The following is an 11,305-nucleotide window of genomic DNA, read 5'->3' on the forward strand; positions in this document are numbered from 1 at the left end:
GATGGATGGATGGATGGATGGATGGAAGGATGGATGGATGGATGGTGATAAGAGTTGTAAGAGCCCCCAATAAAATGATTTGAAATATAAGAAAATTATTAAAGACTTTCTGACATAAAATAGGTGGATTCTGTACATGGGAAGTAGAATATGGCCTAAATGAAATGTGGTAGCGCTCTGGTTCTCACAGTGTGGCCCCTGAACCAGCAGCATCAGCTCACCTGGAGCTTCTTAGGATGACCAGGCCCAACCCCACCAAATCCTTGAATTAGGCGCTCTGAGAAGGGCCCGGCACTCATGTTTTAACAAGCCCTCCAGGTGACTCTGATGCAGGTTGAAGTCTGAGAACCACCATGTCAGGTACATGTAAAGAGGAGCTCCAAACAAAAGGCCATTTATTTCAGCGGAGCAAGATCAAAAAGACACTGTCGAAGAGATGCCAAATGAGCTGGCCTTGGCAGATTATTTTAATAGTTAGAATCCCTTGAGGATGAATATCTAGGTTTTTGAAAGAGGTGCCTAAATGGTCTCCCTCCAATCGATCTTCTGCACTGTCGATGGGAACCAGGGCTTAGGACCTGTTTATTCTTGTTCAATCCCTGCTGGGAGTTGTAGTCCCCTCCAGATACACTGAATCTGGAACAAGATCCTCAGATGATTCTTATAGATCAGTAGTTGATCCTTATGTTTACCTAAGAGCTTGTTAAAATGCACATTATAAAGCAAAATGGAAATGCAAAGATCAGTAGGGAGTTGAATGAGAACAAATGAGTTCACAAGGCCTGACTGGAGCTGTCTTTCTAATGCACTGTTGATCCATCACTTGCTCAAAAACACTTTATATCTTAAAATGTCTTTGTGTTCCCCATTGTCTTAATATGTAAAAGAATTCTCAGCATAGTGTATGTGTTAGTCAGAACTGTTTCAATTGGAAATAGCAGAACTCCAGTTTACTTATGCCCTGTAAGAATTCATCAACTCATGTGGCTGAGAAGATGCTGACAGTCAGACATGGGAGTAGAAAACCTGCCCTAGGAACCCTGGCCTCAAAGACAAACAGAAATTCAGCACCCTGGAACACACTCATTTTATATTTCTGTATCATTTCTGCTTTCTAATCATTTTGCATGTTGGACTCATTTGCTCTAAATGCATGGCAAATGTCTCTATTTAGTGGATAATTTAATTACATTGGCAGTGTGCTTAGCCAGACTATAGAAAAAATTCACTTCGTTCTTCAAATGACTGTGTCAACACCAGGGAAGGTTTCTTCTTGGCCCTGTTTTAGAAGGGTGCCCATTACTTGAGCATTGTTTCCTGAACTGACCAGGCCGGGATCAGATGCCTGCTTCCTGGCAAGCATGGAGAGATTTGTTACCAGGACAAGGGCGACTGGAATACCTGCCTGGTGGGTAAAATGAAGCCTTGGTCCTTTATAACATATCCAGCTTTTCTTAGAACCTCTCTTTCCATTTTCTTACAAACATACTTCATAGCCCACAGAGTACTTACCTTTTTCTTAAATGTTCTAAGTACTTTCATATAGTTATGACTTTACTCCATTTTATTTGTGAGGTGAAATAGTTTCTATTATCTGCCTATGAAATACTTAGTCTCCTAACATTGAATACCAAAGATGAAATTCGCCCTCTTGGGAAACATTTCTTGCCTTTCCATTTCTCAGTTCTTACAGAACTTTATATATAAATCACATGTGTTAAATACCGTTGATCACATTACTGTTTTATGGTTAGTTGTACATAGACCTTTTAATTCTACTAGATTGTGCAAGTCTTAAAAACTAACCCTATTTCTGTCACTCGGCTTTAATCGGTAACACTTAGTTTCTGGCCTGCAAAAATAAATGAAATGCAACAACAGATTGAATGAAGGAAGCATAAATGAACGAGCGGCTGAGTAGATGAAAATGCGCGGTGAAGCAGCTGAATCAGCACTTCTGACACGCACGTGAGGCTGGGGGAGGAAAACCATCAGAAGTTGGGAACATCAGCAACGAGCAGATTGCAGAGGGGAGCAGGGTCCAGAGTTGTTTGGTTTGTTAGTATGTGTTCTTGAAGCAAGATTTGCTAATGTGAGGAAGATAAAAGTAGTTTTAAGTTCTGGGTGAAAAAGAACTCCAGTAATAACAGAAAAAAAGATGAAAATCTAAAGACAAAGATGTTTGTTAAGAAATCTCTTCCCCTCTTTTTTCTGAATGAGAAGGTGAAGAGCTGACTGTCTGGGAAAAACAATTCCGCGCCTGGTACACTTTTCCCAGAACATGTAGAAGCTGAATATACTGCCATCGGAATGACATCATTTGAAGCAGTATTTGTAAAGTGATCCAGACCAGTGATTTGAATTGCTTCAAAAGCAAAAATCTAGGAAATAGTGTCATGGGGTGTGCTTACTAGCATATATATATATATTTGTTTCATCTGTATATCTATAAGAATGTTGTTGTTTTTGTATGACAGCAACTTGATTCTGATATATAGCAGCCCCATATGATGGAATAGAATTGCCCCACATGGTTCTGTAGGCAGCAACCTTCATAAAATTACAGCGTCTTTTTATCCTCTTGCAGCGCAACTGGTGGGTTGGAACTGCTGACTTTTTAGGTAATAGTCGAAGCCTTAAACATTATGCCACCAGGGGCCCTTAAGAACAGATCATTATAAAACTTGAAATCAAATAGTAACATTTTGATAATGATGAAAGATCTGTCAAATGATTGCTTATTTGTGATTTCAGCATATTCTGAAAAGATTTTAAGATAGCTGTTGACTAGTTCTACCGAGTTTTAGCTGAAGAAAGCTAACGTTTAGCCAAGATCTCAAAAGCAAAAATTTCCCTAGGTTCAGAGCCAACAATGAACTATGAATTGGCAGCACGATTTGTATTTTTTGGCATAGCAGTTGATTTAGGCTCTTTGAAGAACAACATCTCCAGGCACCAGTGAGGTTCACCCTTTACTAACTGAACATCCAGATCAGTTCTATAAGAACTTTCCTTGTCTGCACATAGTTGTTATGGTGTTGAATGAAGTGTCCCACAGGCAAAGTGTGTGCTTTGTTAATAAGCCTGTGGCGAGGAGTGTATTTCTGCCCTCCTGAAACTGCTACAGTGAGATTGTATTTGTTCAGGGGGATGTGCACAGCTCTTCTTTGACAAAATCAACACTGTCAGACGTGCTCTGTGTCAGGTCTGGGAGCATTGACAAGACTGACACCTGCCTGTAGCTGCATTTGCCATGGGCCTTGGGTTTTTTAGGAGGGCCCGTGGGTATTACTCACTTTCTTGCAGGAGACTAAAGTCCTTCACTGAAGAGTGATAGAATTTACAATAGGAATTTTAAATAACTATAATATTCTATTAACATGAATGAAGAATAAAATCCAAATTAAAAAAGGAAAATAAATTGCTACACAAAATGGTGTGCGGGAGTCAGAAAGTAAGAGACAATTGTTAGCTTCTCTTTATAACTCCATTCAGGTTAGATTGAAATCAGCCATGATAGAAATTTGTTTGTTTGTTTTTGTAATCATTTTATTGGGGGCTTGTGCAACTCTTATAACAATCCATACATACATCCATTGTGTCAAGCACATTTGTATATTTGTTGCCATCATCATTCTCAAAACATTTGCTTTCTACTTTAGCCCTTGGTATCAGCTCCTCATTTTTCCCTTCCCTCCCTGTTCCCCTCCCTCATGAACCCTTGATAATTTATAAATTATTATTATTTTGGCATGTCTTACACTGTCCAACGTCTCCCTTCAATAGAAGTGTTTATAGAAGAGAAATTTGCATTTGCATTATGGTGCTGGAGAAGAATACTGACAGGATCATAGACTGCTAAAGAACAAAGAGATCTGTCTTAGAAGAAGCACAGCCAGAATGCTCCGCAAAAGCAAGGATGGGGAGACTGTCTCACATAATTTGGACATGTTATCAGGAGAGCCAGTTTCTGGAAAGGTTCTTTTGCTTGGTAAAGTCGAGTGGCGGTGAAAAAGTGGAAAGTCCTCAACGAGGCGGATTGACACGGTGGTGGCAACAATGGGCTCAAGCATCAGAACAATTGTAAGGATGGCGCGGGACCAGGCGGTGTTCTGTTGTTCAGAGGGTCGCTGTGGGTCAGAACCGACTGAATGGAACTGACAACAGCAACAACAGACTTACCCCACCCCGGTGCCACCCCCAAAGCTGGTAAATTAACAGCCATTGGCCCCGGATTTCTACTCATTCGTTTGACATCAAAGTGTGCATAAGACAAACCTTTGGTCTTATGGATTGCCACAAAGCCACAACAATGGGCTTCAATATTATCAACTATTATGAGGAGGGCACATGGCCAGGCAATGGTAACTAACAATAATTAGTGTATAGGTATATTTGTCCCCACATGTCCCTGTGGGAGGTTGGCAGAAATGAAATGAAATACATAAAGATCAATACCCTAGGCATTACTAAGTTGAAGTGGCTGGCACTGGCCATTTGGAACCAAGCAGTCACATGGTATCCTATACTGGGAATGGCCGATTCAAGAGGAATGGCATTGCTTTCATCAAGAAGGACATTGCATAACAAAGAACAAACAAACAAAAACAAGTTGGTTAGAATGAGGGGGTTGGAGCGTAGACCCAAAGCCCATCTGTGGAAAATGGAGCATCCCCCCAAAGAGGGGTCCCAGGGAGGGGATGAGTCAATCAGGGTGCAGTAGAGCACCGATGGAGCACGCAATATACTTCTGATCCCTTGAAGCCTCCTCACCCCCCAGTATCATGACCCCAGTGCTGCTTCCCGCTCTGGACTAGACAGGAGTGTGTACATAGGTATAGGCAAGAGATAAAGCTCACAACACATGGAACCCAGGAACAGGACTGGGAATAGAGATACCAGAAGGTTAGGGGGAAGGGGGCGAGAGGTGGGGAGGGAGGGAGTACCGATCACAATGATTGGCACATAACCACACACCCCCATCCAGGGGGAAGAACAACAGAAACCAGAAGGGGAGGGAGACAGCGATTGGTGTGAGATATGAAAATAATAACAATCTATAATCTATCAAGGGGCCACGAGGGTGGGGGGAGAGGAACTGATCTCAAGGGCTCAATAGAAAGTAAATGTCTAGAAAAGAATGATGGCAATATATTTACTAATATGTCAGACACAATTGATGTATGGACTGTAACAAGAGTTGTAAGAGCCCCCAATAAAATGATCTAAAAAAAAAGAAAAGCAAATAGATACCAGAAAAGAGAGGCCAGGAGCATCATGTTTGGTAAAGCAGAGGGCAGTGAAAAAGAGGAAGACCCCAGGAAGATGAATTGACCCAGTGGCTGCAACAGTGGGCCCAAACATCAGAACAATGGCAAGGATGATGCAGGTCAGGGTCATGTTTCCTTCTGTTGTTGATAGAGTCACTGTGAATCAGGACCAACTCACAAACCAGCAATAGCAACATAGTTTGTTAACATTTACTTCTGAGGAAGGCTGATAAAGGTACTATCTTAATTCGGCTATATAAATCTTAACAAACTATGGATATAGATAACATTGCAAAAAATGGGAATTCCAGAACACTTTTTTGTACTCATGCAAAACAAATAAACCAAGAGCTCATCATTTGAACAGAGCAGGGGAACTGCATGATTTCCAATCAGGAAATGTGTGCATCAGGGACGTATCATTTTACCAAACTTATTCAATCTGATAGCTCAGCAAATAAATCAAGACATCGGGCTATATGAACATGAATGCAGCATCAGGATTGCAGGAAAGCTTATTAACAGCCTACAAATGCAGATGACACAAACTTGTTTACTGAAATTGAAGAGGACATGAAATGTTTACTGATGGAGATCAAAGACTGCAGCCTTCAGAATGGATTACACCTCAACATAAAACGAATCTTCACAACTAATGAAGATCATCATGATAAATGGGGCAATGGCTGACGTGGTCAAGGATTTAATTTTACTTGGCTCTACAGTGTTTTCAGCGTATTCAAACAACCTATTGCATTGTGCGAATCTGCACAAGACCTCTTGAAAGCGTTAATGAGCAAAAATGTCACTTTGAAGACTAAGATGCACCTAAGTGAAGCCATGGTGTTTTCATTCCCATCGCATGCACGTGAAAGCCGGACAGTGACTAAGGCAGACCAGAGGAGAGGTGATGCATTTGAATTTTGGTGTCAGTGAAAAACGTTGGCAAACCCATACTGCCAGAAGAATGAACGAGTCTGCCTTGAAAGAAGTACAACCAGAACGCTTCTTAGAGTCAGGATGGTAAGACCGCGTCTTACATACTTTGAACATATTAGCAGGAAGGACCAATCCCTAGAATAGTGCATCACACTTGGTAAAGGAGAGGGGCATTCAACAAGCAGAAGGTCCTCGCGGAGTGGACCGGTAGCTTGGCCACAGCAATGGATCAAACCACAATTGTGAGAAGGGCACAGGAGCGGGTGGTGCTTTGTTCGGTTGTAAAGAGGTTCGCTGGAACTGACAGCAACATCATATTGAGCTCACCACCACAGTCCTACTAACAAGTCTTTCCACAATATGAAGGCCGCCCCGGACGGGTTTTGTCATTTTGTTTAGAATGATGGCACCGCACCAAATGACAACACATTACCATCAGTGTTGCTCTTGGTGACTTCAAATCAAAGCACATTATAAAACACATTCCATTTTCTTAGTGACTTTTTATGCCTGTATATTTCTGTTAAGAGGAAAATCAAATGGAATGCATTTGTCCTACAAGAGATTTAAATTTCACTTTCCCTCACATGTCATTATGAAATAAAGGTGTTTTGATGAATGTATAATTATATGTGTGCCAAAATTGTAACTGTCTTGAAAATAACTACTAGTGTTGCTTATCACCCTAAGTCTAGGTGGAGCAAAGGGGTATAGCCGGTAAGTGGACAGGGGAGCCAAACTACCTTCAGGGAGAAAAACAAGTCTTTTTCCTGCCCAACGATAGGTTTAAGGGCAAATTTTGGGACTTCTTGCTGGAAAAATAGTATTTCCATATAGATGTTCAATATACTTAATTACATCTGTCTTCTCAGCAAACACCAAGAACATATAGCATTGTACTACATTTCAATACCTTTTTTATACCATCACCAGCCCCTTGCCGTTGAGTCAATTCCAACTCATAGCGATTCTACAGGATAGAGTAGAACTGCCTATAGGAAGCAAACTGCCACCTCTTTCCCCCATGGAGTGGCTGAAGGATTCAAACCCCAAACCTTTTGGTTAATACCCAAGCCCTTCTATCACTCTATTACTACATAACTGAATACCAAGTTTTAGAATGCCTATATCTATATTTTCTTAATTATGTATTTTTATTCTATTTACCTTTGCCTATCTGTCTTTTATTCTGATTATATGTCATTGAGAAAGGCTTATTTGGTCTGGTCCTCTACATAATTCCAGATAATTGAGATACTCGAATAACTAATATTTTTTTCTGTGAGTATATGTGCTCAAAATCAGGCCCAAACTTATATCCTCAAATCACAATCTACACGCAGTTATTTATGTTTAGAGAAAAAAATCATAAAAACTCTGACCTCATTATTACTAAAGCTAATTAGGTAAGCTCCTCATGTTTGATGTATAAACATACACAATACAAAGTTTATAATAATGTAATTGGCAGTCTTTCTAAAAATGTGATGCAATTAATCATAATTTGAATCCTAGTGGCACTATAGGTTATTTATTGGTAGTTCAAACTCACCAGCCACACACACTGTGAAAGAAGCTGAGTCTGTCTGCTCCTGTAACGTCTTAGACTCGAAAGCCCTGAGGAGGAGGCGGAGCAGAAGTCTACTGTGTTCTGTAGAGGGCTGCCATGAGTCAGAATTGAGTCCGTGGCAGTAGCTTTGGTTTTCGATTTATCAATCATAACCAGTTTTTAACATTTTGAGTATTTCAGATACACATAAGATGTGTTTTAATAAAAGTATTTTGTAAATTGCTCTTCAAATAAGAAAAACATAATAGTATATAAATAGGTAAAATTCCTAGTTTTAAAAAATGGTTGTTTTGTATTCTCAAGGGTTTACTCTCGATAGTTCATACGTCGTTAAAGTGGACATATCAAACACCAAACAAATATGGACGTGCTTGCCTGGTCATTCCTCTCTGGTCTCTCTGAACACGTTGTTTTTAAGAGTTGTATCACATTGGACTTATCAAGCAGCTTGTCGACAGTCCACCCTTTACAAAGGTGCTCTTCAGACTGCATTTTCCATTGTCCTGTTCCTGTCCTTACCAGAAGAGCTTCACATAAAGGATGGGACACTTCTCTTAGCTCAAGAACCTGTCTTTATTCTGACCAGTCTGTTCAGACACAACGGCATCCCACTGGAGTCCAGCTCTGGGATGACGATTAATGGAAACTCAAGACTGGGGGTTACGTAGAACACCAGAACAAGGAAACTCAACAAAGGCAACCGAAGATTTGTTAAATCTGTTTCTGCTGGTCTTCCTGCATTGTTTAGTTTATGAAGCTTGCCTTAGAAAAAGGAATTCCCAAGAATGCCCTCACCAAAGATTTTTAGAAGAATCCCACATGTACAAAAAGGAAAATATATGTAGCTTAAATTGGATATGATATTTTCTTAACCATATTTTTTTCTGAAAGTCTTTATTAAAAAAAAACTTGAGAATCATTGAAGTAAGACCAAATGCTAATAAATGTTTTCATTCATTATAAAAAACAAATGGGTTGATATTTCTCAGCAAGCAATTGGTGACGCTGTCATAAAGTATGATTAACCTGAAAGCAGTGTCTATATTGGGGCAGATCCTCTGAGCATCACATCATTCCCCTGTATCATTAAGCACCTTTCTCAACCTGTGTCTGGCGTCTCTGACAGCTTCTCCTTTACAAGCCAGAAATGCCCACCCACCTTGCACTGGCTCCAGAGTGTAATCTTTTAATGATTATTTGCTATTAATAATGACTTTAAGTGGAATTCCATACCCTGTCCTAAGCAAAAGAGCCCTGGTGATGTCGAGAGTTAGGCATCTGGCTGCTAACTATAAAACTGGCAGTTCAAACCCAGCCGACGCTCTGATGGGGAAAGAGGAGGCTGTCGACTCCTATAAAGATTTATAGTCTCAGAAGCCTTAAGGAGCAATTCTTCCCTGTCCTATGACTTCAGGTTGCTGTGAGTTAGAATGGACCTGCTGGCAGGGGGATGTGTGTGCATATCCTGAGCTGCCAGCTCCACCTAAATCATCTTGCATACCACCCGGATGAGAGCTGAATCTTTAAGAATACATACTTTTGGAAGACCCCCAAAAATGGAAAAAAGCAAAATTAAAGGAATTTCTCCACATACAGCTTCGTGGTTTATGGGAGCTGCTGCCATATCTTTGGTTCCCTTTTCTTGTCTTGAGAGGAGGATGTGTAGGTTTACCTCCTGATGTGGCTTCTGTTTACAGACGGAACAGTTGACTTTGGCTGATGTTTGCGGTTATCTCCAGGAACTGATGTTTGCTGCAGAATAGCAGACACGGCCTCATTGTGGCCTGGAATTTTTATTCCACTGCCAGTTCAAATGAGGCTCCCCTTTTGTTCTGTGCAACCGCATGCTGCCTCTGCAGTTTCTCTTCAAGGCTTGACTGTTTGATACGCATCAGCTGAGAGTTAAACAAAGGCCGAGGCCTAGGTCTCAAGTAGCAAGAGGAAGAAGGGTGCTTCCTTATCAGCCAATGCCTTATCAAATGCTTACTGGATCTTGAAATGATCTTTGACTCCGGCTAATAAGCACTTAATTGACTGATCCCACTTTGGGTCTTCCTGCCCAATTTGCGATACTCCATGTGAACAAACCTATAATCATTGGTGAATACAAGGAGAAACCCTTGTGTGGATCACTATGTCTGTCTGCTGGCATGGCCTGGAAGACCAGTCCTCTAGCCAACAGTTCTAGCATGTGAATGCAAACACAGACTTTTGTCTTAGAGAAATGTCTTAAAAAGATGCACTTGAGCTCAGGGGTGGATTCAATGAGGAAGGTATGTTTACCTGGCTTACTGGGTACTCCATCCAATCACGGACTGTAAATTTGAAGAGGCTTTGAATCTGTTGGAAGACGCTATGGGGTTGGGAGAGAGACAGAGCCCAGCCATTCCGAGAAGCAGAATCTCGGATGTGGTGGAAAAAATGTGAAATTGTTCACTCTAGATTAGTAAGTAAGCACAGGAAAGCCTGTACTTAGGTTGATTTTGGGGTGATCCAGCATTGTTCCAACCATATTAATGCCTGCCATTCCTTCATGTGCTGGTGACCAACAATAAGCACCTCTCACTTTAACCATTTCCTATCAGCTCATCATTTCCCCAGGGCAGGTGGCTATATTACCGTGCACCAAGATGGACTTTCTGTGCTGGTGATCTGACTATTCAGCAGCATGTATGCGTGCCACTCACACCGCCTTCAATGGAAGGGCTCGTAAATTCCGATTATAAGAAGGTTCACTTTGATTTTAAAGTAGATCCATGGGTCAAGATGGTGAATAGTATTTTAATGTAACAAGTAATTTTGTAAACATTACAGGACATGATATTTGTGAAGTACCCCTTTCCTGTAATGTGTGCCATACACAATTGTAGCGGTTTTGTCATTTGGCAGTTTACATTCTGTGGTTTACTGTGTGAATTTGGTTCATTGACACCATTATGAGGATTAGCAAAGACACGCCATTGTTTCTTCTAATTCTAGTCCAGCCTGGAGTGCTTTGTTTTCTTTTCCGACGCTCAGGAACGTGTGAGATAAGTGGGCCTTGAGAGAATTGATCACGGATTTGCTTTCAGTTAAAATACCTGAATTATCTGAGCTCTGTGAAGCCCTGTGACCACCTCAGAGTCAGAGGTTCAGGTTCTACCTTCTTCTGACTTATTCCAAGACCTACCCAGAGTTTATATGAAGAGCTCTCAACAGCTCCAGTCCAATCCAAGGATATATTTTTAACGTTTCAGAAAACCAGACATTTGTTAGGTATTTGCTCAGGCTTGGTTAGCTTGTACCAAGGGAAATAAAAGCATCATTTAATCCAGTTCAAACATATACACAAAATTAAATATTTCCACTAGGTTCTATTTGTGACTCTGATAATCAGTTGCTTTGTTTCATTTTGTTTTCCATTCATAAAATTTGTATTCCACTTACATCAACTTAATGCATGGTGTTGACAATTATGCTTAGATTGCTTGTGAAAATTTTGTAACACATTAAAACTCGCCGTCATGTCAAGTAATTTTCCTGTCAA

At 40.7% G+C, this 11,305-nt stretch overlaps 1 protein-coding gene across 1 annotated transcript in view; it reads left to right on the plus strand.

Moving 5' to 3' along the window:
- The window catches only part of PKP2 (plakophilin 2), an 89,511-nt gene that overhangs the window by 47,069 nt on the left and 31,137 nt on the right, over positions 1 to 11,305 (plus strand). The window lies entirely within an intron of this gene.

The sequence above is a fragment of the Echinops telfairi genome, unplaced genomic scaffold, assembly GCF_000313985.2.
Source record: "Echinops telfairi isolate 266 unplaced genomic scaffold, ASM31398v2 ScPeMD7_7406;HRSCAF=8444, whole genome shotgun sequence".
Taxonomy (NCBI): Eukaryota; Metazoa; Chordata; class Mammalia; order Afrosoricida; family Tenrecidae; genus Echinops; species Echinops telfairi.